The sequence below is a fragment of the Rattus norvegicus genome, chromosome 3, assembly GCF_036323735.1.
Source record: "Rattus norvegicus strain BN/NHsdMcwi chromosome 3, GRCr8, whole genome shotgun sequence".
In the NCBI taxonomy this organism is placed as follows: domain Eukaryota; kingdom Metazoa; phylum Chordata; class Mammalia; order Rodentia; family Muridae; genus Rattus; species Rattus norvegicus.
Window position 1 is genome coordinate 49,867,962 of NC_086021.1, and position 27,364 is coordinate 49,895,325.

Here is a 27,364-nt window from a genome sequence, read left to right on the forward strand (position 1 = left end):
AGGAAGGGAGAGAAGATTATGGATTGGCTTTTAAATGCTTCTTTCTCAGAAGGACCACTTGTCCCAATCCTTTGGGCAAATTTTTCAGGCCCACTCAACTTCAGAAAATTTGGAGCATCTAAGAAAGCCAGAAAACCAAGGTAGCATTAAAAATAGGCACCATAGAAAAATATCCCTCCAAGTCCTTGCCCGGGACACATAGGTGTGGCTAAAGACAGGTGTGTAAGCAGCGGGATGATATATTTTAAAGATGACCGCTAACACCTTTACCCATAAACTTGCATGATAAACTTCCAAGAATTTTCTCATACACCATGTTGGCACAGAGACCATTCAGGGAAAACAGACTAATCCCCTTATAGCCCAGAGTAAATAAATACTCTTTTATGAGATGTTTTATAAGGACTTTGCATTAAGGGCCCAGATTGGGATCCTACTAGGTATAAAATAGTCAAGTGCAAATTTATATGTTTCTAATTTTGTTTTGTTCAAGGCTTAGCGTAGAAATTAAAAGAATGGGCATGGAGTTCAGGCAACACTGATAAATCACAAAGGGTATGTGGGAAGCTGGACGTGTGTTGCAAAGGGTAAGCTATAAATTGTCAAAAGACAGGAGCGGATCTTTCATTTAACATATCTCGGGTGCGTTATCCTGACATTGGCGCTGATATCACTCTTTCCTTATGGGGTGCTGATCACTCTGTAGGCCTCTCAAATGTCTGGTTCCAGTCTTGCCTCAACGTCTTGAAGGTAGCAGAAAGTCGTGTAATTGTGGGGATAATTAAAAACAACCAAAGCGCAAGTCTAAAACTTGTACTTTTATGACTGCAATGCAGGCTATCAAAATGACAGGGTGTCTGGAGGGGGACCCTTGCACGCACCCAGATTAAATGAGTCCATTAGTTGATTGTTTCTGGTATGAAGATAAGTAGAGAAAAGTATAATAATGCTAGCGTTTAAGTGGACCTAATTAGACTTCAAGTTTAACACTCCATTAAGATGAATGGTGAAGGGTCACCCCTGTTCAGGCTGTGGCAATGTCTTAGTGTGTCTGGATATTGCCTCTGAAGACAACAGTCTGTCAGCATACGTTCTTACAGTCACCCCTGGAAAGCAGACTGGAAATTTAATTCTTTTAAAATTAAATCTCAGGTTCTGGAGGCCGCGGTCGACTCCACAGGGAGACCTTAAAACCTCAAGTTCTGCAGCTGTATTAGTCATAAACAACAACAATAGTAATGATAATTCTTTCCCACGTCTACGGAAACTTGCAGGCGCATACTTCAGTGCTTCCCCGAATATGATCTGGTGAAACTGACAGCCTCCAGTTTACCCCTGAAGGACCTTGGCTGAAGAAAGGGTGAGTGACTTGGCTCGAACGACGGCGCACGTCACTGCACAGCCAGAAATAACATCGCGGGGCTACGTAGCTTTGTTGTCATAGTTTGTTATCTTTCACAAAAGGCAATGAGGCCTAATGAATTCATGTGAACCCTCACGGCACGGCACGGGGGTCAGGTTTTGGGGAATTGATGGTGTGAATCCTGCTCTCAGCCAGGGAAATTTGGCTCGGTTAGTGCGCAAGTAGGAGGAAAGCTTCGGCCATGGGGTTAAAGTAAGGCATAGGAACATAGCCTTGAATGTAGACCTCTGGGGCCGTTTTTATCTATTTGTCATCCAAACACTTTGTCTTTAGGACTTTCGGTGACTGGCTTCAGAAACAGTTACCTGGAGACTGAAAAGATAAACCGAACGTGTCTTGAGAGGAATGTCGGGGCGAAGATGAAGCTCTGATGGTCTAAGTCTCTCCACCCGCATCCTTGACCATGACGTGGTTCCAAGTCTGTTATGTCACAACACTGCTTGTGTTGTAGACTTGGGAGGGAGTCCTGGGTAAGTACTTGTGTCCTGCTGAGTTTCAGTGGCTCCGTTTCAGAATCATTAAGCCAGATATGCCCTGCTTATCTGCGTTTTATGGCTTTGCAAGATTAGAAGAAGACCTGTCTCGGTGTAGAACTGGTGCCACATAGACCCATCCCTAATTGGCTCTACTTGTGGAACTGCAAATTTTAGACCTGTTTCTACAGATCCGGTTCTAATTTTAAAAGTGCTAATATTTTTTAAAATCGAAAATAAACCACGCGTGGGGTCATTCATCTCAGGAGTTTGGATTGGATTTAAGAACGAGCAGGTCTGCAGGTGTGGTGGTGCACGTCTTTAATCGCAGCACTCAGGAGGCAGAGGCAGGAGGATCTCTTGAGTATGAGGCCAGCCTCGTCTACACAGTTCCAGGACAGCCAGGGCTACACAGAGAAACCCTATCTCTAAACAGAGAAAGCAGTTCTGGATCTGGGTTGTAGTAGCACACACTCAGGAGGCCAAGACAGGCAGAGCTCTGAGGTAGGGGTTAGCCTGATCTACAGAGCAAGTCCTACACAGCTAGAGAAACATAAAGAAACCTTGTCTCAAAAAACGAATGATCAAACAACAAACACAGTCTCACAACAACTTTCTGCCTCATGCTGGGATTCTTACTTTTGATAGCTCATGGATGAAACACAGTAGCTTGGTCTTTTCTAATAAGAGATCCTTGAGAATGGGGCATCTTCCTTGGAGCTCATTTTCTTGCTACTTCTTTACGTCCTGTCTTCCAGTTGCTCTTATATCTGGGCTTTGAATAAACAGCATCTAGTTTGCTTTGCTGTTTGACAGCATCCAGATACCTTAAGCAAACGCTCATGTTAATCCTTCCTTCGGTTTTCTTGTTGTCATACACTCTAGGACATAAGGAAGTCTTCAGAACTACCATAGCTTCGAAGCGTTCCCTTAAGCTTTCCAGTTATGTGAGTTTAACTCAACTTTATACAGGTCCAATGTTCCTACCTCATTACTCTCTGATAATTCCTATTATTTGAAAATAAACATTGGTGTCATAAATGTATCCTTTCTCATAGCACATTTCAACCTTTAAATTATTTTAGTTTTAAGAGAAAATCAATTTAATTTGGGTTTATTCTGATTAATTTTGGAATCCGTTTATAGTTGCTTTACTCTTGAATTGGTCCTTCAATACTGGTTTCAATAATACTCTGACAAAGTAAAAATATGGAAAAATTAAAGGGAAATAAAATGAAGAAAACTAAGAGATTAAGCTGGGTAAAGTTTAGTATATAAAATACATTAATGAGGTGTATATATTTCATTATCATTTTATATATGCATATATATGTACCTTATTGATTTATGTTTTATTTTCAATAATGTACAGCCTTCTGTGTTAGGCTGGTGTCCATCTATAAACAAGTATTGAATAAACATTTATAAAAATAAGATGTATGGAAAATACTATTACTACACAATTTATTTACAACTTTCTCTAGAATGTTCCTGTCCCACCTTCCATCCAAGCATAGTGGTACGCATCTTTAATCCCAGCAACTTGGGAGGCAGAGACAGTCACATCTCTGTGAGCTTGAGGCCAGCCTGGTCTACATCATGTATTGTTCCAGGACAGCCAGAGGTATATAAAAAGAGAGTGTCTCAAAACAACAACGACAAATGAGAAACAAAACCCAAACAGACAAAAAAAAAAAAAAAAAGAAGTCCTTGTCCCCAAATACCATCACTTTAAAGGGACCATTTACACTTAGTTGTGTTACAGAACCCTTATTATATCTACTTGTGAAGTCTACCATGTGTGGGTGTTCTTGGTGCTTTTCAATAGTCTGTTTCTTAGAACACATACTTGTGAGACCAGGCTTTATCTTCTTCAATCTTCTTGAAGAAATCAGCTAAACCAAGGGTTCCCCAAGTCTGGAGAAGAGAAAGAAAAACGAGCCAAGAAGAAAAATTGTGTCCTACGTTTAATAGGGATGTCAACTACGAAAATCCTGCAGCATCAGTTTCTGTCTCCTGAGTCCTACCGTTCCTTTCTCCCTCGTCCTCAAGGCCTGAGGTAAAAGCAGCAGTAGCGGCTCTCAAGCCCAACACAGACTAGGGAGACACAGGAAGGTTTCCAAAGAGATAGGAATAATGCACTCTGTGCTACTTTGGAAAAAAATCCACAAGATTTTCTATTATTCAATAATGTGTTTGAAAGACATTTACCTCCTATGAACAGTGCAGAACAAGAAGAAAACCCACAAGAAATGAAACAAACAAAACCATGGTAAGTCACCCAGTGGGACACTTCATTGCACCCATGACCCACCGGGTTCACCCAGTCTAGGCTCACCTCTGCCTTGGCTGTCAGAAATGTAAGAGCTCACATTCACAAGGCTGCCCTGTGCCTGTAACATTCACAGGCTCCCCCACCCACCCCCCAAATTTGAGCAGAAGCACTCCTCCTTTCTAAAGAGCAGCATCTGGCCTCTTCGGGCTCATTTGCATGCCAATACTGGATTGCTCTCCCAGCGCACAGCTATTTAATAGTGGTGCTGGTGTCCGAGCTCTGGGAACAAACCAAATGGTTTGGGTGTGCTTTTGTGTGCACTGCAGGTCGTTGCTACAGTGTGTTTATTAAGAATAGTACACATTCATTATAACAAGATTGCTCTTTTGCTCAGGGGCCATCATGGCACATTCTGTAAATGAATTAACAGTAGCATGCATTTGTGGATTATGAGCCCAGAAGATGCATTTGTTTATTAAATAAATCTGTAAGGCAGAAAGTATAGTTGAAAGAAATCTAAGAAATAATGAGAGTGCGAGAGTGCACATGAACAGTAGCTGTGTGTGTGCGTGTGTGTGTGTGTGTGTGTGTGTGTGTGTGTGAGTGTGTGTGTGTGAAACCTTAACATCTCGGCGAGTTTACCTCCTTTGTTTCTTTTAAAATCACAAGAGATCAGGGGGCCAAACTGTGGACTCACAGGCTGCAAAAACTGATGTTAAAACATAGAAGAGGAATTTAAATTACAGAAGTGTAAAACATTTCCAGAAGTGGGATTGCAAATTATTACCTGCCTCGAGAATGATTTAATATCAGGTCCTTTTGTTGTTCTTAAAATGCCTTTTCTCCAGAAATCATTCTTAAGTCCAGTTTTTGGTTTTGGCTAAAATATAGCTAAGAATGCATATATAACGTTTCCTGTTGAACTTCATTTTCCTTTGATATAGGAACTGAGCTTTTGGAATAGAAATTCAGTGAATGCTGATCTTCTCTCATTCTAACATTTTGGCCCAGGTGTGACAAACATAAATATGTTTATTAATAGGAATTATGTCTGTTAGGTTTTATGCGATTAAATAATGATTTTTCGAAAGCCTGATAGCATTTTACAGTGGCACTTAGGATTCAGGATACGTTTCTGGAGGTGGCTACTCTTCCTTTGCCTCAGTTTACCCTTGCTGTTTTTAATGTGCAATGGGACATGTTGACTGTTCAAAAAGTAACAGAAAAGAGCAAGATCCTTAAAAGTATTAAATGCTGGAAGACTCTAAGCCTCCACAGGGCCCCAAGGAGACCCATTAAAGTGAGCCAAGGAAATCTAGGGGGAAAAGGGGGTCATATTTCCAAAATTTGAAAATTCTTATATTATTAAAAATAATTTTAAAAAAATATACACTGACTTAGTACTTAATTTTTAAAAATATTTCTAATAAATTCAGGGTAGGGACTGGACCATGCCAAAATATATCAAAAGGGAAACTCTGGTAGACTGAGCAGATTAAGATTTCATAGTTTAGCCAAGGATCTGTAACAGCATTTAAAAATGCCCGCCTAATTAGCACACATACAGCACGGTAAAGTGTGTTTTCTACAAAACACGGCAGAGAACTTGATCCACTGATCTACTTGAAGCAGGACAGCTCTGCTACCACATGGCATCTTAGACATTCACTGTTCTGTCCTTAGAGAAGGTATATTTGGCTCTCTGGATTATTGAAATGAAAAAAAAAAAAACCAAGAAAAGAAAAGGAAAAAAAACCCCAGCTATTTTAACAACTGATTTAATAATTATGAAAGGGAGAAGAAATTATTTGAAACCCAGTTTCTTTCCTTTCATCTTTTTTTTTCTTTTCTTTTCTTTTCTTTTTTTTTAGAGCTCTATTTTTTTTCTGGGGCGTTTTATTTATTCTGCTGCTTTTAGAGACGCCAGCCAATCAGAACGCCTGTGCGGGCCCAGGCCCAGGCTCAGTGCTGAGCTCCAAATGCGATTCGAGTCCTGACAGGGGGATTATAGGAAACAGATGACTTACGCTTCTAATTTGTGGCCTTAAATTGCAAACAGAATTTCAGGAGTCGAGCAGAGTAATAAATGGCAATAGGAAAAGCCACACACAGCCAAATCAGTATGTGGTGGTTGTAGGTTAAACTAAATGGGAAGAGACAGGTTATGATGGTTCAGTGTATTACAGAGAAGAAAGTCTTAAATTACTAGTGCTGAGAGGTATTGCTCCATGGCAGACAGTATTGCATTGTGTAGTCTACAGATATCACAAGCAGAACAATAAAAAAGCAGTTTCACCATAGGAACCTGTTGCTGGAGGAATCCTGGGCTTTTCCTCTTAGAAATGGAAGCCGTGTTTTATGCTTGTTTTGACCTCTGTTGTATACTTGGCCCCTTAACATCTGTTTTCTACCGTCGCTGTTTTTCACACCAAATTAAATGTCGAGGAGTCAGATAGAATAAGTTCAAAATATGTCCAGATTATTTTTGTTGACTTCCAACAAATGTCTCAGTAACTCTTTCCACACGGAATGATACCATTTAAATGCCAGCATTGAAAATTATTTTCCTTTCAACACTTTATGAGCCAGAGAAAGGAATTTTGAGGTGTACTTAAACTCGGGAAATACTACATTGGCCTTTTTGGTAACTTTACGCCTGTTTCAGACTTGCTTTAAGGCAATTTCTCACGTAAAATTATGTGCATTGGTTGGATAAAAGTTCCAGGAAAATTGCTTAACAATAGCCCATAAAGAGACATCATTCAGAGCTGCTTTGAGCTATGATACCGGACAGTATAAGAAAAAAATTACTGTGTACCATGTATCAAATAAGTGATACTGTTTACTTTAATAATCTGTGGATTTATATGTTTATGTGAACACAATATAGGAGTTAAGATGATGGCTTTTGTTGCCAGGGCCTGACCATGAGGAATCAATGATATGAAAATAACAGAGTGGCACTGAGTTTTCAATCCCTTCTCTCTCTCTCTCTCTCTCTCTCTCTCTCTCTCTCTCTCACACACACACACACACACACACACACACACACACGCACGCACACACACACGCACACACACATGCACATATATATTATACATATATACATATGTATAACATATATATGTACACATATGTATAAAATAAATTATTTTTCTTTAAGAATACTACCTTTTATGTTTAACATATCCATTAACATATCCATCAGGGACTGACAACTACTCCATGGTAAGGATTTGTAAAAATAATTTCTCCACTGTCTGTCCACGTTTCCCCACTAGATAAAAAGTAACATCCTATGAACGACCAGAGCAGGGCTGACCAGACCACCATGAAGTGCTAGCTGTGGGTCTGTTGAGGAATTGACAGCTTAAAATTTTTTTCTAATAAGAGTTTCATTGCATTTTAATTTTAACTTGAACCTTTTGTTCTGGGTGGAAACAAATCTATTGGCTAACGTATGCCAGGGAAATAGACAACTTGGTGAGATGTGATATTAATCAAGTTCTTTGTTAACATTGAAGAGGATTACCAAGTAGATTTTGATTAGTCACCTGCAAAGGTGACACCTATTAAGGTCGGTTCTATTCTGCGCCATGGCGGTGTCAAATAGCACTAGGGTCGAGCTATTTCTTTGTATATGCTGTAGCTTGTTGTGTTTTTAAATCACCTGGAAGAAAATGAAAATGAACCTTAGCTGGAAGGTTTGATTCTAACAGAGAAACCTCTTCTTTTCTTTTTCTAAAACTGCCCAATTATTATGTGTTTCACAGCGAGGTGACTGGGTCTTTATGGGGCCTGAACCCTTTCAGGGAGCAATGGCTTTTGTTTCTGTACCCCATCAACACTGACCACCTAATTAAATCTGATATCTCTAGCTGAAGCAAAGGATTGGTAATAGTTCTTTCGGAGTATACTTAATTAGTTTTGATGCCTTTTGCGAGGTAAGGGTGGCGATATTTTTAAAACATGGGGTGGAAACAAGAGACATTTAGTCTTGCGAGTGGTGGGAGAGGTGACCGCGAGGGTGACCCAGTACGGCCAAGCCGTAAAGCAAGGTGTAATTCCAAAGGAAAAGGCTCACCGATGAGTCATTCATTAGCTGGTATCATCAAGCAGGCCTCAACTGGAGAAAGGCTTTCTGTCAAACACAGGCCCGAATGTCTCACAGGCCCCGGATGCCACACCTTGATCAGCCTAAGCCTCTGTCACGGTTTTCATTAATAAACAGGAGCGATCTAGTTTCTTTCCTTCACTTCGACATTTCTCAAGGGTCGGCTGCCTATCTTCTGCTGCTCTTCCGAGAGTAAAGGGAGCTTGTTAAGTCGCTTAGATATTTTGACTGCCGACGCTCTTTGGCCACTTGCCTGTGGCAGCAGAGTCGAAGCATAACTGGGTATAATTGCTGTATTGCAGGCAGACGAGCGCTCTGTTCTTTATGTTCAAGCTGCTGAACAAAACGGAAGTGCCATTTTGGAAAAATCCCGAGAATCATCCTCGACGCCCAGGCAAAACTTAGTGCACGTCATACCTGTTAGGACTTTCATCCCTGGCCTGTAAAACAATGGGAATTTAGCTAAGTCAATTACGAGATGTTAGATTGTATTTTTTTTTTTTTTTGGTGTGGTGAGATTGAGTACCGATAAAACAAAAATTAATCTCAAAAGTGAAAGCAGAACTAAGGTCTTAGCAATTTAAAAAGTAACTTAGAAAGCATTAAAAATTTTAATTAACCACTGAGTCACAGTTTATACATTATAGGAAGCACGGATGACAATTTTGATAGACGGCTGTGAAACAGAGACATGCATAATTTACATGCATTAGTAATACCCATTTTGCATGTGGAAATTAAGATTATAATATCTTATAAAACTTTAAAAGTATACAGCAGTCCAAACCATGCTTATTGTGAGATGTACTTCGGAAACCACGAGGCTGTGTGTATCCTGCGGAATGTGATTCATTGTTCTCTTCCCATCAGACAATGCGAAGGTTGGGGCACACGCCAGTGACAGAAAGCCACGGACTTTCCTCTAGCCATTTCCATGTAAGATGCATGTATGCACATCTCCATGATGAGTCTTGGAGAGTGCGCGGGCTGCACATTACATCATCCTGGCTCGCCCAGGGCTGCCAAGCGCTGGCATTCTTTAGTCTGCGAAAAATGATCTTTCCAGTTAAGTACACTCTCCCTGTGCCTCACAAACTGCGCAAAACTGCGTGCTGCTGGTAGGTAATGACTTGTAATTAGCATGGCAGGCAGGTAATGACTGGAAATCACCTGCCAATTGTTTCTGAGGTTTGCTCTCTTTCAAAACTCTGGATGAGTGGAAAGTCATGGGGGCCATAAGGATGTAAAAGGAGGATAGGGGAGGGACACGACCCAGGGGTCTCTTTCTGTGTAGTCCATCCCCCTGTTTGTTTCCTATTTTACCCCCAGGCTCTCTTTGAGCTGCTCCAAAGAGGCACAGGGAATTGGCAGGCTCCTTTACCTGCCTGCTGCTCCTACTGGGAGAGATGGTGGCCTGTTGAGAAATTCTAAGCTGTTTTGGAAGCAAACCAATCCTTTCAGACTCAGCCTGGATGCTAGAAAATTGGGATGGAGAGACTATGGCGGTTCAGTTTGTTTGAAAAAGAACCACGGATTACTTAAAGCCAGATTTCACTTCCCTGTTAAGACCTACTTCTTTTTCTTTTCATGCGTTTTTTTCCCAACTTCATGGAGAGCTGTTGATGTTGAAGCAAGAAAAATTGGGCAAGGATCTTGTACAAAATAGAGGCTGGACCAGTTGTCTAAGAAATCTGTAAACATCTTAAGCCAGTACACACACACACACACACACACACACACACACACACACACACACACATGCACACACGCACACACAAACACAATTTATAAATGAAGTTAGTAACTTAGTTGAGTACCTAAGGAGGTAGACAGGGCTTCAGGACAATATGTGGTCTCTAAAACTGAGGGACCTGTATCCTACTTCAGCCAACTGCCATATACAGATACAGAACAGCCAGATTGCCTGCATTTCTAATAGGAGGCGCTGAATATACCCATATCCTGGGGGAAAAAATGCTTAAAACTTTAAAATTTTGTGCGAGTGAAACGAACCGAAGCCTGATTGTAGCGGATAAGCTAATCAATCACATTCTGTTCCAAATAGATTTCTTCTGTTACCTTTATTTATTCTTTTTTTCCTAATCCCAACAGAATATTAAAGGGGGAAAACCAGAAGCGGACTTACACGTAGGGTGAATGTTGCTTGTTTTAAAGAAGTTTCTCATGACTACAATGTCCCAGTGATTAGGAATGGGTCTTTTAGGGAGTTTCCCCCAATCTTGCTGCTTGGTTACGGTTGTCTCTAAACGCTGAGGACTCATTTTGGGAACGCCGAAGGTTCTTCCAGAGGTCTTTCTCGCAGAAGTCTTTAATCCTGAGCTGTAAAATGACACTGTGAAGTGACCCTGCTAGCCAAGGCTTCTTTCAGGCCAGCAACGAATGCGCAGGCTCCCAGAAGTCCGGTTAGGAGCTGTCTGGTACTGCTGTTTCCTTGACAGAGACACTCCATCCAATGGAAGTACTTGATAAGAGCCGGGTCATACATTCCTTTACTAGCCTTCATTCACATCGTACTGAAAATAATGTTCTAGTCATTGGAGTCAATATCCAGACACATTTTCTCTTTAGGAGACATGAGTTTAAACCCTTTTAATGCCTTGCCTGAATATTTAAAGAGGAAACTGGAAGTTCTCTTTCTATTTTCATTTCGAACACCACCAAATACATTCATGTTTTGATATCGGGTATACTAGCACAATTAACTGATGAGGGTTCTTTCCCCCAAGCAGGGTCAATCACAAAAATGTCACTGCTAGCTTTTAAATGTAAAAGGTCGAGGTAGAATTTGCCATAGGGCTTAGCCTTGAACAAAACTATGAAAGTGATCTCTCTTAAGCCAGGTTATTTTTCTTATATACATGTATAAGAAATTGTCTGGCAATGAAGATTAGTAGCTATTAGTCATACTTACATAGAGTATATTGGTGTGCATGGGTATGACAACAGCCGGAAGATAGAGTTGTTCTGGATGTGCCATGGACTGCAGAAAAGCCTGAGCCACAGAGAGAACAGATTCCAGAGGGGCCTCGGCAACCCTAGAATCACTGTGCTAACAGATTTCTATGTATTTCACACCATTCACAAAATTATCTGCTTCTATACTAGTTGATGGTTTTTTCCCCTCCCAGAGCAAGCAGATAACGTCAGTATTAGAACTTTGTTGTTGCTGAGGAAATTGGATTGTATAAAGGTAAGGTTGCAGCTGGGTTTGATGTTCTTTAATCCAGCACTCAGTAGACAGAAGCAGGAGGATCTGAGTTCGAGGCCAGCTTGGGCTATAGAAAAAACATTTTTAGGGTTGTCTCAAAAGGAAACAAAACAAAAGAAAACCCAACAGCAACAACAACAAAAAGCCAAGCAAACCCAAAACAAAACAAAAACCCCAAAAAACAAAACTATTAAACAAAAACCATGTAAAACTGTGATTGACCAAATTTTTCATTGTTCCCAAATGTATTTTGTTATGGGTTGATGACTAAGCAGTTTGCAGACAACTCTGTTCCCTTTCTGGTTGCCATCCATCCTGTGTACGTGCCCTTTTCAAAGAAAAGATAATAAATTCGGCCTCACGGTTAGTTACTAGCTTCTAGTTCTTAGTGCTTTTTTTTTCTCAAATGCATGGTAATTAAGATCAAGTTCTATACAAAGTCTTGACATTTTTCTTCTTGTGGTAAGATATACTTGGTACTTAAAGCCTTGGAAGACCCAGTTTTAGCCTCCACATGGCCAAATCAAACTGCAGGCACAGAGATGGAGAAGGCTCCTGGGTAAATGGTTGAAGGACTTGTACTTTATGAAGACAGGGGGTGTGTTCTACATGTGTGTCAGTTCTCTGACATCCATGACTGTCCCTGCTGTATCTGACAGTTGTGTCCTCTGTAGTCTAGAGGTCACAGAGGCTGAGGTCTGATTCATTTTTCTCACCTGTTTGCTCTTATATGAGCTAATCCTAACACTGAATAGACTCTTCTGTGGCAGATTTGAGGTAGGACTCGGAGAGAATTCAGACAGAAACACCCATTATTAGCATCTGAATGTAGAACTTGCAATTCTTCTGTGGCCCATCAAGCAGGGCCGCACTACAGAGATTAGCAGCCAAGTCTGTGCCTTGTTAAGACAAAGCCAGGTCAGATGAATCTGTTAAGCAACCAGAATTTTCTATTGGCAAAGGAAACTGAAATTATATCACGATTTAAAGATCCTTAAAACATCATTTACTCCTAGGTTTATGAGTCCTTGTAAGGATTCGTGCTTTTTCTCCAATTAAATTATTATTATTATTATTATTATTATTATTATTATTATTATTTGTCAAAGGCTAGCTTGGCGGGATTAGGGTGGGAGGAAGGAGAACAGGCATCAATTGTCTTCATTTCTGAGAAGTGTGGGCCTGGCAATCACTTAAGACAATATCGTTGATATAGCTGTCAGGGCGGCCTCTTTCCAAGAGAGTGTTTTTATAGAACATCATTGTGCCACTTTGTTCAGACGGATGTCTTTAGTAGTATTTGATTAATGTAATGTAATAAAAGAGATGCTCACCAAAGTGTCTGTACATGTCTTGTTAAGTATGCTTGATTCATTACGTGTGGCTCCCCACCCTTCCCTCCTTCCTCAGTTCATTTTTTATCATTTCAATAATATATCTATAAATATGAGAAAGTTGGCACTTTCAAAGTATTTGACATATATGGCTATTAATTCATAACTCTAAAAAATTGTATCTTTCAACTTGTCATTTTGGAGCTTGCAGAGTTTATTACCGTTAGCAACCTGTGTTAGAAATTAGATTTTGAACTTTACAGAGAAGATAAATAAGCCCATGAACTCAGAAGTTATAGAGAAATACCTAGACAAGAGTTCTCTGCTAGACCCGCAGGGAAAGATCTCTTGTTAAGGACTGCAACTTGTGTAAACGAGACATTGCGGTTGATGCCGGTTGCTAGTTTCAACCTATTTTGTTTTCTCGCTAGGTAAGAAATATAGAGCAGACTTATTATTAACAGTTACCCTCACACAGTTCAGACACATCGTTGCCGTGTATCATAAAGGAATAAACATCACTGTTTGTACATCAGTGATGCGGGTAATTTTACCCAAAGTTATTCTGAAGGCAAAATAAAAGTGGTGTTGGCTTCGGTGCACGTTTTGCTTACTGCTGTCTTAGCAACAGTTTGTGGAATTATGCTAACGAGGAGGCTAAGACATGAGATCCAGATTCTGGATCCAGAATCTTTGATGTCTCTCTTCACTCGTTGGTCGTACTGTAAATCCCTTACTGTATAAGTGACGGTGTGGCCTCTTCACGGTCACGCTCCTTTCTTTGGCTCCGTTAGGCCAGTCTGAGGACCAGGTCTGAGTGCTGGTGGAATGAGCTCTGGCTCATGAATGATTTGGGGGATTTGGGTGCCAAGCTAGACATCACATGTGAATAAGCTTGTGGCGGGGTGGAGGGCGAGGCCCGAGGACATGGTTTGTGTTGGAGCCTAACTGTGTTCTGAATGACTCATTTAGACTCAGCAGCACAGCCCTGAACCATCTGCACACACCCGGGTCCAGGTTCATTCTGGGGCTTTACCTCCACAGCCCTTGCAGCTCTTCCTGTCAAAAGCACAGGGCTGATTTTGGCCTTTTCGCTGGGAGATCATGAAGGAGAATTAAAGAACAGATGGCCCTGAGACTCAGCTTCTCTCTTCCTGGGAAGACTTCTGGTTTATGACAGATGATTCTTCAGGAAAGGGGTGCGTTTGGGGGATCAGCTAAGCCCTATCGGCATAGCTCTCAGTAATGCACTTACCAACTCTAAGACTGTGGGCAACTCACTTATTATTCTTGGACTCATTACTTTGTGAAAAGCTATAAAACTTATAGACCTAGAAGGGAGCATTTTTATGCAGTTATGGGAGGTTAACATAGAAACCTTAACACTATCTTCAACAGTCGCCTAGCCAGTTGCCCCACCTTAAAGATGGCGGATGCAAGAATCCCAATTAAGAATGATAATTTTATTAATCGTTTTTTTTTAATCTATTCAGTGTCAAGTAGGAGGAAAAGAGGACCTAAATGTATGCTAACAAGTGTTTCCAAACAAGACTTTTAAGAACTATGAGTAAAATCTCGAGAACCATTAGGTTGGTTCTAAAAGAAGGTCAAGAGAAGAGAGTGTCAAACACTGCCGGGTGACAGCACACCCATCATTTTGGGGATAGGAGAAATCACGGGGACATGATGTTTCCCCCATGTTGTCCTCCAGATCTTTCAAGTCTCTCGAGGTCTGCTCCTGCTAGGACCTGAGGCTTTTCATTTAAATGCTGTCCTGCTAGGGAGGGCCAGAGAAGGCTGCTTTAAGGAATCGGACTGTGTTGCTCAGGAACGTTTGGTGTTGAGGACACACGGAAGAGAATGAATGATAAAACCATAGCTCTGAGGGCACGTCTGTTCTTGGAGAGGGAAGTGTAAGCTGGGATGTAATCTTAGGGGACACAGGTCTATCACTTCGACTCAGTATTTTTGGCAGGTTCCCCTCATTTTGGGAGCCTAACCTACCTGATAAAAACGTAGCCTGAACCCAGTGGTCTCTGGGGCTTCACTTAGGTTTGCATGCCCTGGGCTTGGCTTTTCTAAGTAAACAGTAAATAAACCCATGGTTGCGAAGCAGAAGAGTGTCCTTGCTCGGCACAGTAAATGCCCACGATGTCAAAATGCAGGACGGTAAAAAGCGAAGTTGAAAAATGAGGAAGGGGTGTGCCAGGGTGTAATCTAAGCTGTTTTGAAGGGTGTGCACTTCTTAGGTTGCTGAAGTTCAGAGCTGGAGAAGACATGTCTTCTGGAAGCTTATTTCAGCATCGGATCAGCAACATTTGGTTTGAAACGTAAAGCACGCGCAGCTCGCGTGGCTCAAGTTATCGCGTTTTACTGATGGAGAACAATCTTGGATGATTGTTTTTCTATTTCGGATCCCTGACCCAAGTGCCTAGAGTCTACAGAGGAGGAGGAAGAGGAGGACCACTGTCTTAAAGATTTGTAGTTACATTAATAATAGTAGTAGATTCCATTGAAGCTTATATGTAGTGAAGTTTATAATAAATTCCTAAGGTCTCATGACCAAAAGTGAACTATGAATACATGGATAACTTCTGCCTTACATTCGAACAATCTGGTATGAGTACGATCCCCTTGAGGAAAACAAAACCTCACAGGGCTCCGTCTGTGAGTACTTCCAAATGCATCTCTGAAAGTAAGAGTGATTTAAAGTGCAAGCGAAGTAGCAACAGGCCTAACCCTTCCCCCAGATCCCTTCACGCTGTCGAGCAGAAGGTCAAGGCTTAGCTTTCTTGACTTAACACATGTATCTTACACAATTTGTTTGAATCTCGATCCTAATAAGGCCCTCAGATAACTTGGTGACTGTGTGTCTCAAGTCTCCTTTAATCTATACATTTCCTTCTATATTTCTTTCCTTAACAGCTATTCGGTGAAGAAAGTGGGTCATTTTTTTTTCCTGTGAATTTTCTGATTCTAATGATTAAATTTCTGTGCTGTCTTTCAGTTGCTTCCATTTCTTGTAAATTGATACCTAAAGGCATGGTCTGATTCAAGTTAAAAGATTTTCTTTATGATATATAATAATCACTATATTAACAATATATAATTTTTATGCTTTATAAATGCAAAAATGTATCTCTATCGGGAGGCAAACAGTGCCCAATTGTCTCTCCTTTTGTGATACTTGTAGCTGTTTTTAATCACTGTCCCGATCTCTTAATTCATTAGAATTTGTAATATATTAATTCTATTAATATAATCCCTTTTTAACCTAGTAGCTGAAATATTTCTATTATGAGAAACTTCTACTATTTGATTACCCAGAGGGAATTTATGTTCATTACTATTTGTATAAGAAACTCGGGAAAAATACTGGAGTTAACCATTTATTTATGAGCTTGCAGCCAGTAAACTGTGTGTGCATTTTAAAATGATACCAGTTTGAACTTCTGGGTTTAGAAATGTGTGGAATAACATACAAACCCACAGAGGCTGTGGTATCCTGCCCGGGTCTGTACCAGATGGGGTCCCTGAGCTGAAAAGAGAGGTGGACATAAGTCCACACCCCTAACCCAGAAAATACGTCCAGCAGAAGCTATTCACAAATGGAGTCAGTTTTTACCCCAGGGAGTCTCACTAGGGAAGAAGAGTCTCACTGCTCTTCAGGCTGGGCCCCAAGTCCAGCAGTGGACAGCTAACACATAGCAAACTCCGTGACATGTCTGGAGGTTCTTTTTTCTCATAATTGCTAAGTCAGGGATTTTTGTTTGTTTGGTCTTACCTTACAGGTCCTTTGTGTATATATTATGGCTTCTGGTTTTGTGTTTTTATAGGATTCTTGTGAGTGTAAATGTGTGTTTTTCTGCCTCTATATGCATTTCTTGTGCTATTTCTTCGGGCCTGCTCCTTGTCTGTTCTGTCTTATTCTGATTTTAAAATCTTATTTCATTTTATTATTATTCCTTAGATGCCTGTTCACTTTCTAATGAGAGACGGAAAGGGTGTGGATCGAGGTGGGAGGAGAAGCCATGATCAGAATATATTTCGTGGGAAAAAAATCCATGTTTGATAGCAAAAGACACGTGGGATGTGAATGTTCCGGTCAGGGTGATGTAAGTTTGAGTCTAGACTCTGTCCTGTTACACAGAGCATGTCTTCCAAGACTAAATCTCTGCCACTTTTGGCTCTTGGAGAGCCTCTTCTGCAGGCATGTGTTCTGAGTCTTTCTGACTAGGGCACATTAATCTCCACATATTCAGTTTTTCTTATCTATAAACCATAATCTGTCACACTGAGGCCGTGGCATCACATGAGGGTTAAATAAGATGATAGTTGCTAGAACACTTGATTCTTTGTAGACATCTGACTCTTCTGTTATCTCTGCTTTGAATCTGAGGATACACAGATACACAAAGCTACCCAGGCTTAACCCTAGCCTCCTGCACATTAGTTGCTTTGCTAATACCTTCTATCTTGAAGTATTTTCGGAGAGAGAGAGAGAGAGAGAGAGAGAGAGAGAGAGAGAGAGAGAGAGAGAGAGAGAGAGAGAGAGAGTCGTTTTCTGCTTCTCTTTATGATGATACTCACTCTGATGCTAAATTAGCAGCTTTTACAGAGGGATAGAATGTTCTGGAAGGTAGAAGAGGAAGTCTTCAGTCACAGTGTGTTGGAGGGGAAGCAAGGAAATAATCCAGAATCACAAAAATAGGTGCAAAGGGTTCTGTGAAAATTTCAGTGGCTTGAGAGGACCACCTAAAAGCCAGGGATGAGCCGACCCTCAAGAGGAGGAAGGCTACCCATGGGAGAATTTTCGGGGAATCCTGAAGTTAGGGTCGTCCTCGCCCCAGAAAAGGAAGCTGTTTGGGGATGGTGACTAAAAGTCCTCACAATACACACGGAACTAAAATTATCTTCTCTTGGCACCGGGTCCTGACACCATCCGCCGAGCCTGACACCACACAGGGTCCCACTGCCGTGCCTCTTTGCTCGGGCTCTAGCGTACCCTTCTCTTTCCCCCGATCTTTCCCACTTGTTTACACCATGCCAGGAGTCATGGCTCTAGAGTAATTTTCTCAACCTTTCCCCCCGACCAGTCCACGGAAATTAGGACTCGGGCTATGTTCCCCTGTTACTGTCTGTGCAACTTACTTTAACAGGGTTGACCCTACTGACTCTTCCTGGCTTCCTTCCCTGAATTCTGATCCCCGCCGTGGTAAGGATTCTCATACTCATCTCTGGAACCTCAGCAGAGTGTCTAGAACATACTTACTGACCATACATGGGCGATTAAAACCTTACCCATTCATTTATAAATTTAAATTCTGACACATCATTTAGTAACCTAGACGAGGCTGGTGATGTGGATGTGTTAATACTCAAATTAGTCTGCCTGACTCTTGCCAGAAGCAGGAACACGGCAGTGTTGGGGCAACCCCGTGTGGCAAGCCCACTGTGTGGGTAACATGGGCCTGTTGGACGGGCCTGGGTGAGTTGTAGGAGAGAAGCCAGGAGAAAGGCCTTTGTAAGTTTGTACTGTTACGTTCTTAGATAGCCCCTGATCGAAAAAGTGGGAGGTTTTCTTTGTTGTTGTTGTTTTGTTTTTTGTTTTTATTTCTCTTGACTACGTTATGGGAACTGAGCAGAAGGAAGTCGTGTAGGGGCTAAGTGGGGAGGGGAGTGATAAAACATGCACTTGTGATTAGATTGCTAAGTCATCATAGACATACAAAGTAAGCTGCCCCCCCCACACAAACACACACACACACACTCACTCACACACACACACTCACACACACACACACACACACACACACACACACACACACAAGCCATCTTATAGGAACAACACTTTGGACAGTGGCTCAGAGGACTTGCTAATGTGTCAAGGTTCTTCCAACATTTATCTGCGTAAGCTATTGTTCTGACATAAACAACTGTCTACCTGGTCGAATTTCTCAACAGATAAGACACACTTGTGCTCAGGAAGGAACTTGTGCAGACAGATAGCACAGCCAGCTTCGCTTGTTAATATGGGAAGAAAGGCATGCCGCAGAAAAACAGGAAAACCCACTCTGGTGTCTGCACCTGAGCCGGGGGAGGCACAATGACAGCAAGAACCACTCGCTGTGTTCTTGCAGCAAGGAATGTTCTAGATTTGATTCCTTGCTGGAACCTTTAACAACCTGTGACATCTAAATAAAACCCAATATCACTCCAGACAGTGGTCGAAATGAAAAGTGACATGTTTACCCTGGGATCCGATTTGTCTGTTATATTTTGTGGGGCTTAGCAATGCCTATGAGTACGCACTCACCCGTGTCCCCTCCATAGCATATGTTTCTTACCTTGGTAGAAACGTGGGGAGGAGAGAACTTCTTTTAGTTTTTTTCTTCTGTCCTGCTTACATGTGCAGAGTTATACAGACCAATATTTTCTGATTTCTCTGTAGCGACTGTTCAAGTCTTTTTACAGATACAAGGATTCTCTAGTGTCATTTAGACATCTGACTTACATGGAATCTCAAGAAACTTTACATTATACTGTTAGGATGTCTGATGATTCTTTTCTCAGAAGGAAAAATGCCATAATTATTTTCTATGTGCTGTGTTTGGCAACACCTCTCTGTCTTGTAGCAGGGAGATTCCCTAAAGGAAACATTTGAAAGTTTTTATATTCTAAATTTTCTTTTTCTATACATGGATGCAGACAGAAACCCTGTAAAATGTCGTCTTTTGTTTCTTGCCACTTGCTTTTTAATGTCTCATTCTTTACTCATTTCTATTTCCTTTCATTTTCAAAATCTACGAAACCGCTTAATCAGATGAGTCTTAATAGTACTAGCAAAGTCATTTTAAATTATTCTTTGCAGTAATTCCTTGTTAAGGACCAGTAAGAAGCATTCGACATAATTTGACATAATTCAGCAAGAAGCCCCAGGGAGTGGTCAGAGGAATGGACGGTTTCAGCAGAGCCAGCTGGGGCTAAGACCGTGGTGCATTGCTGGTATGTGATGCTTTTCACCGATTTGCATCATTTTGAGTGTTGTTTACTGCTTCCTTTTTTTCCTTTTTTTTCCTGATGGGCAGCCTTCCCCTAAGAACTTCAGGTGGAAGATGTAAGGGAGGAGTGTTTTCAGAAGAGTCTGCTGGTAGCGTTGGAAACCAGCCTAAGGTCATATCATGGCCTTGAGTCTCATAACTGGAGGAAGCAGGTACAAGGTGGTGGCAGAAAGGGAAAGATACTGAGGTGTTTCTGATGGGATCGCAGGGATGTGTGGGAACTTTAGAGCGTTACTAAAGTTCTCGTCCAGAATTGCCATTGTCATGTGCCATTTGTGGCTTTATGCAGCCCCAAGAAAAGAGCGGTTCCTGTGACTTTTAGGAAAGGTTGACAGACAAGACATACATGAACACAGAGTACACAAAGCTCCCACTGTGGCTTTTGATTTAGCTGGACTGATTCCACAGTTAGCAATACGTGCACGCCTGTGCAAGGGCCTCCCTTGTTTAAAAACAATGCCGAAGCATTCGAAAAGATAACCAAGTACTCCATGTTGAAATATGAAGCAGAGTTTTCCATTACAGTTCAAGAACAGATAAGAGTTTTACAAACCCAAATCCAAAAATCAAATCACCCCCCAACACTAAATTTTGTCTTGACGCTGAAATGACTTCATATTATATTCCTTAACTTAATTAGAGACAGATGCACCTTCAGTCTCAAAAGCTCCATATTGTTAAATGTCACTGTTAGCAAGCCCCTTCATCAGCCTTCTCCACAATCTATGGTTAATATTATTTTATGGAATCTGAGGATGAAGCTATGCCCTTCTCCTTTCTCCCAGTAGCTGAAGTGTGTGTGTGTGTGTGTGTGTGTGTGTGTGTGTGTGTGTGATGCGTGAACAGGGTGTGTCCCGTGCTTTTGCGTCCTTTCCCGGCTAATCTCACCACATGTCTCACCTCTTGCTGTGGCCCCGTGGATAATGGATCCCAACCACGTGAAGTTGGATTAGGTGTTGACATACTCTAGTGGAGTACGGTAACAGGTTCGGGCCTTCAATGCCTTAGAGACATTTTGCAGAAAAATACTAAAGTGCCCCCGCACATGTCTACATCTGGGAAGTTACTAGTTGTCGCAGTGAAATAATTTGTGAAATTATAGCCAGAATTGTGTGCACTCGACATTTTATATTCATGAAGTGGTACCTGACAGAGAAAGAAAACGTACACAGATATTTGTCCCGACATAAATTATTTTCTGTTGATATAAGTTGTGTTAGAACTTGATTATAAAATGGTCATGAAGCAGTATGTATGGCTAATCGGGGAAGATGGAATTTTGTGTTACTTCTGTAGGTCCTTGGTATTATGGATAGCTTTTGTTGACTGCTGTAGTAAGATGGCTTAAGGAACACTGTAAAGTGAGAGGCATAGAATATATCTTATCCGAAGAGGGCATAGTTCCAGCAACACTTTGACAAGACAATTGTCCCAAATAGACACAGCCCACATTAGCGATATAACATTGTTCTGACACCCAGCCATGGTGGACATTTTACTTTTTGGATTTCGACTAAGGAACTTTTCCCCTCCATATTAAGTACTAAGATCTCATTTTGTGAGCATTTTATAATTATTAATCGTTCTCTTAGCTCAAGAGTCCTTAACTCCCCTAAGATCATGCCAAAGAGGAAAAACTTGAGTTCTTTCATAGATAATACCCTTAACGTGGCAGCCCGAGTCACGGAGAAGACAGTGGAAGGCCACCATGGGCAGTAGGTATTTGATTACTTCAAAATGCCGTTCATTCACAGGCCATTTTAGTTTTCTTGTGGGTTTGTTGTTTGTTTTGTTTTTGTGTTTTTTGTTTTTTTTTTGTTTTTTGTGTTTTTTTTTTTCCCAAAAAGCCCAGGCTTCCATTTTGAACACAAAGTAAAAACTGCCCTCTGAAGGTGGAAGGGTCAGAAAGCTATTCCGATTGGGAAGTCTCAGCACCTTCTTGCTTATGTCCACACCCAGCCTTGCTTCTGTGTCTACCTGACTTTTTGAAGACTTCGTCAACGGAAGGAGCTATTGCAAAGCTGGCATTGGCAAGCCACTCAACAGGAAGAAAAGTCGACAGGAAGTTGGACCAGGGATGGGACAAGGTAAAGAAAATGGCTTCTGCACCAGTAAGAATCAGCTCAACGCTTCAACTGGGAGTTTCCGGGTTTCCTTCTCTTTGACTCATAGGAACAGAGAAGAGGGTAAGACAGAAGCTCGGAGAGGGGTGGGGGGAGGTCAGAGACAAGGCTGAAGATTTCCATGGAAATGCGCTGTTTCTCTGACTACTTTTAAGAAGCCACTTTCAAGCTGCTGCTTTCAGTTTACTTCAATGCAGTCACTGAAGTGGCTTAGAAAGAAATCTTTGATATGCCAGATCAACCCAAAGTTTTAAAATATCCTTTTGTGTCTCCATTTATAATGCAAATGGTAAGTTGGCATCTTGGGCTCATTTCGCCACAGTCTCTGAAGTGGGTTAACATATACAGGATGAGGAGGTGAAAGCGGTCCCGAAGAGAGTACATCTTTGATAGTTCAATAATAACAAAAAAAAATGTATTTAGGTCTCTTCTAAATGCTTTTCAGCTCCAAGGAATATAAAAAACGGAGAGGAAGATGTCTAAGAAGAATAAACTGTGTTTGCCCTCCGTGTTCACTGAGCGACGGAAGATATTGTTCTATGGATTACCCACTACTTGACTATTCTTTAAGTCTAGCCTTTATGAGCTCATAAAAAAAACCAAAAAACAAAAAGGACTCTGCTTATGTGTCTAGGAAAACCCATATCTTTATATGCTGTCAGAACTGAATTCAACATACTGTTTCAATATACATTTAAAAACCAACAGATATTTTGTTGGAGAAAGCAAGCCGGACAATCGCCCTAAACCCGCGTTTACACTTCATCTTCGTCACACACAAACGTGGGCTAGCTGAAGTAGTTTTAGAAAGTGGATTGCTTCCACTTGAGAGTGATGGGAAGGGGCTGAAGTCTGCTTGAAACTGCATCACCACTGACCGCGGTACAGTTTTACATGACCATCTCCAGTCTTTTCTCTGATACACTAAAAAAGCCCAAATTAATTAGTCAGAAACACAACCGAGGGCTGTCAGTGAGCAGGATGGTGGGAGGAGGAGGGAGGGAGTCCGAGCTGTATGGCCCGCACAAACCCAGACTGGACATTCTCACCAGAGCTCTTCTGAGAAACGTCCCACATGCTTTGAACCAAGGAAGTGAAAATACACTTCTGATAAAGAGCACCTCAATCTCGCCTTCCAGGGAGCCAAAGCTGAAGGGTTAGTAATAGCCACAGGGTAAACAGGTAGATATTTTACCATCTTCTGTCTTACAATGGAACTTTTCAAATGTAAATAATTTACAAGGAAAAGAGTGGGCCCAGTCAGATCTGAGATACAGAGGGCTGGATGGGAAAACAGTGAGGCTTTGTCAGGGGACGGAGTTCGAGGACCCTGCCTGGCATAAACTGTTTACACATATTCCTGTCTTCATTGTTCCTCTCAGGCGATGAGTATCTCTTCCTTCCTTCCTCCCGTGCTCTTGGCCATGAGTTAGCTTCTTTGGCCTTTGCTTCTCTCAAGAATCTTCCCATTTCCCCGAGCTCCTCCCTGGCACGCCCCTCTGTCTTCTCAGGGGCTTTTTGAGGAACCATAGTTTCTGGGTGGCTTCTCCATGTCAGCCTTGCTCAGGGATTGACTTCGTACATTTGTTAATGATTGTATTTAGGAGCAACTCCTCCAGCGTTCCCGTTCTTTTTGATCTGATTTAAATTCAGTTTCAAAACCCTGACTGGAGACGGTTTACTTTTTTCCACACAGCCGCTCTTTCTGCTGTCTCATTTAACACAGCTGGTGTATAAACATTCTTATAAACTAAGAGTGCTTAGCATATCAAGATCCATTTGCAAAAATAATTATAATATACAAAAGAGAAGGAAGGGGGAAAAAACAGCACAAAGTACACACCCTTTACTAGATGTTTCCTAGGACCCCTAGGGACTCGTATTTAGATTTAACTCTGGTGGCTGGTTTGAGCTTGGTAGAAGGACACATTTAGAAGTCTGTCCTCAGGTCAATGCCAGACAGGGAAACGGGTAGGAAGCCGTGTGTACAGAAGGCCAGTGATTTTGCCTGAAGTACACCTAATGTGGGGTATGATTTTGTGGTCTTGGGCTTAAGGGCAGACTCTAGGCTGCTTTTGTTCAGTTTTCTTCCCTTCCTGCCTCCCTCTTCTCTTGAGAACAGTCTCCTAATAGATCATCCCAACAAGAATTCTTATCTCCCGGTCTGTTTCTGGGAAGCTCGCCAAGATATATACCTTTAAAATAATGAACAAGAAAAATCTTAGAATTATTTGACCACATCTTCAATAGATACTAAATGGTCAGTTTTGAGGTGGGCATTAAAAAACATTAAAAAAACATTAAAAAAAAACAGTGGCAAAAATTAAATTCTGTGTGTGTGTGTGTGTGTGTGTGTGTGTGTGCGCGCGCGCGCGCACGCGCGTGTACATGCACAGGCGCCTGTGCATGGTGTCTTGTAAAAAAGAGGAAGTAGTTTTTAAGGAGTTGCAAGTGTATAAAATGCTACTGGGCTGGAGAAATTCCAGTGAGTGAGATCTGCTGGTCCGTAGTACTTATCTTGGGAATTTTTTACATTGTCCAAAGTAGTTTCTGTCACATGATCAAAGCTAATCTCAGGACAGTTCAGACAAACAAGAATAAATATAAGCTCCATCCTCTACCTATAAAGACCGCTATTTTCCACCTCCAAAGACAGTTTTAGATGTATTAAACAACTTGCCTTCTCTGAGTAGAGACCTAGCCCAAAAGTGTTTAAACCCAGATCTCCAGGGAAAATACAAGGTGAGCTTTACAACTAACTTAAGATACATCTGTGCCTATAGGTTGGGCTTCAGACTCAATCCCATTGGCATTACCTTGGAAATTCATCTTCTAATCTGGAGTTAATCTCGGCCGAAGTTTTTTTTTTTTTTTATTAAAGGTACACACTAATCATGCCCTATGGCGTAAGGAAATTATTCTGGAATCTAGTAGTCGGAACCGACAATCTCCATTGTCCCAGAGTCTGTGTGGCTAAAGACTGAGCGGTGGCGGGCGCACTTCTATTTTAGGGACTTGCACAAAGTCCCAGGACAAGCATTCTCCCCAGCTGTGGTCTCCTTTGCAAACTCAGCAGAGTGAGGACTTGCTTTCACCTCCGCCAAGGTAGTTCAGGGCTCAGCTTCTTGGGTGTGCTTGCACGGAAGTCTGGCGGGCTCCCTTTCGTCTCTGGCTGTTGGCCAGTGACGTCCCTCAGTTCCTTGTCATGTAGCACTTTTCATGGTGTAGCTCACAAGATGGCAGCTGGCATTCCTTAGAGTGAGGCAAGTTGCAGAAAGCAAGAGCGGATGAGCCCTGTAGAAGTCAGAGCATTTTCGTAACCGAATCTTGGAAATGACACCCCATCAATTTTTTTTTTTCCTGTATTTTCTCAGTTCGAAATGAGTCACTAGGCCTGGCCCATGCCCACGTTCAACGGGAGTGGATTATACATGGGCAGTATGGCGGGAGCCTTTTTAGAGTCTGCCTACCACAATGTGTCACTTGGCTTCCTCATCTCTGAGGACCAGCGTCTTGATCCAACCACTGTTTTCTCTTTAAGGAAGCACTGGATATTTTCAATATGTTAATTTCATGGGTTTAGGCATATGTGCTGTAGTTTAATGCTCTTCTTTCTCGCTTGCTCTCTCTCCCACCCACTCTCCAATTTCTCTTCTCCTTTTGCCTGTCCTTGCCTGCTTCCTCTGCCCTCCTGCTTCAAGCGCTACTCACTTCTCTTTCAGGCTGCCTGGTTTGCCCTCTCCTCCTTTCTCATGCTCTCCTGGTCACTGCCTTTAAAGAATCTGAGTTGTGTATTTCTGCTGCTACTACCACGGCCCTTGCTGTTCTCCTATCTGTTCCTAGGGACCATGGCCAACCAGCAATTTTAGATTCTGCCTTTTAAGTTTCTAAAGAAAGTGATCCGATTCAACTACTGGGTTTGGTGGCTTTATTTTTTTTTTTTAATTTTTTTTTATCAAGTTCCTTTGGGTAGATGATACCATAATGATGTGAGAGGGAAAAAAGTTTAATAGAACATGGGAGAAATCCCAGTTTCGAGGGTCGGTGGAAGGTGGAGGATTTGCCCTTGCTACGTTTCCAAGCATAATGTCAGATTGGAATTTTAACTACTGTCTTTTCTTGTGCATTTTGTTAATTAATAAAGATTATATGGAATAAAGACACATCCCAGGATGATGATGATTGTGCTATAGTTGATAGTTGATGGTAACATTGGTGTGCCCTGTGATGATGGGTATGATGCTGTTGTTGATGGTAACATTGGTGTGCCCTGCAATGATGGGTATGATGCTGTTGTTGATGGTAACATTGGTGTGCCCTGCGATGATGGGTATGATGCTGTTGTTGATGATGTGGTCGAAGGTACACTGTTACCTTACTTGCTTGACACTGTTCAGTCCTTGAGACCAACTTTACTTTCTTCAAATGTGTAGCCTAACTTGAATAGATGTGTGTACACTAAAGCAGATGCAAGCAGATTGCATTGGTTGGCTAGTTCAGCTACTAAAGATGTGGAGAAATATTTTTTTTCTTAAAGCTGATAATGACATTTAGAAAAACTCTTTAGTAGTAGTATTATTTCTATTTTTCAGCCATAGAAGAAACACTCAAAGAAAGCACACTAGTTTTAACTAGTAGAGAAAAGAGCTTATTTCACATGTAGGTTTAATAAGTAGTAGTTACTGACAACTGGTAGTGATTCCATAGCCTGAATTTATCTGTCTTTCTGTCTGCCTGTATATCTGTCTATCTATGTTTGCATCTTGGGGGCAAATAAGTGGTTAGACTGCTCAACTTGACATGTCTACAAAACCAGTTGGCACCTATCTACTGATCTCATTGCAGGGCTTACAGTCAGCAGACATCAAACAAGTAGCATTTGGATTACTTGAAGAATAGTTGTTTCGTGAGTTACAATGAATGAAGTCTTTAATGAGTGCTGGCATCAAATTCTGGCCCCATTTGTTCCTTGCTATGCCCTGTTCTGCATTTGGGATGCCCCAGGCACTCTGTTTGAGGACACTTGACCTACCAGTCATATTTCAGAAACTACAGATTTGGTCTTTGCTGATTGAGTTTAGACTCAGAGGAGTTCGCATTGCTAGATTACATATAGGCTAATGACCCATCCAATGCTACAGGCAAAAGCTTAAAGTGCACTAGTAAATTAAGCCATGGCATTTTCAGAAAGAAAAAATTTATTATGTCGTTGAACTTGATTCAATAAGCTTGCTTCTTTAGATATACTGCACTACGGGAAAAGTAAGAAATAAATTTTTAACAAGTGTTACCATTTTTCTTCCACTTTCTCAGGTAAAGGATACTCACAGAA

At 41.4% G+C, this 27,364-nt stretch overlaps 1 long non-coding RNA gene across 2 annotated transcripts in view; it reads left to right on the forward strand.

Annotated features, from left to right (window-relative positions):
* LOC102548671 (uncharacterized) overlaps positions 1–26,197 on the forward strand; it is a 50,188-nt gene extending 23,991 nt beyond the window's left edge. Inside the window, exons 3-7 of one of the 2 annotated variants that reach the window (XR_352290.4) lie at positions 1,275–1,360; positions 1,697–1,893; positions 19,720–19,853; positions 21,869–21,996; positions 22,478–26,197. This is a non-coding gene — a long non-coding RNA (uncharacterized LOC102548671). The other variant, XR_005502138.2, reaches the window with a different exon arrangement.
* Positions 26,198–27,364: the final 1,167 nt, after the last annotated feature.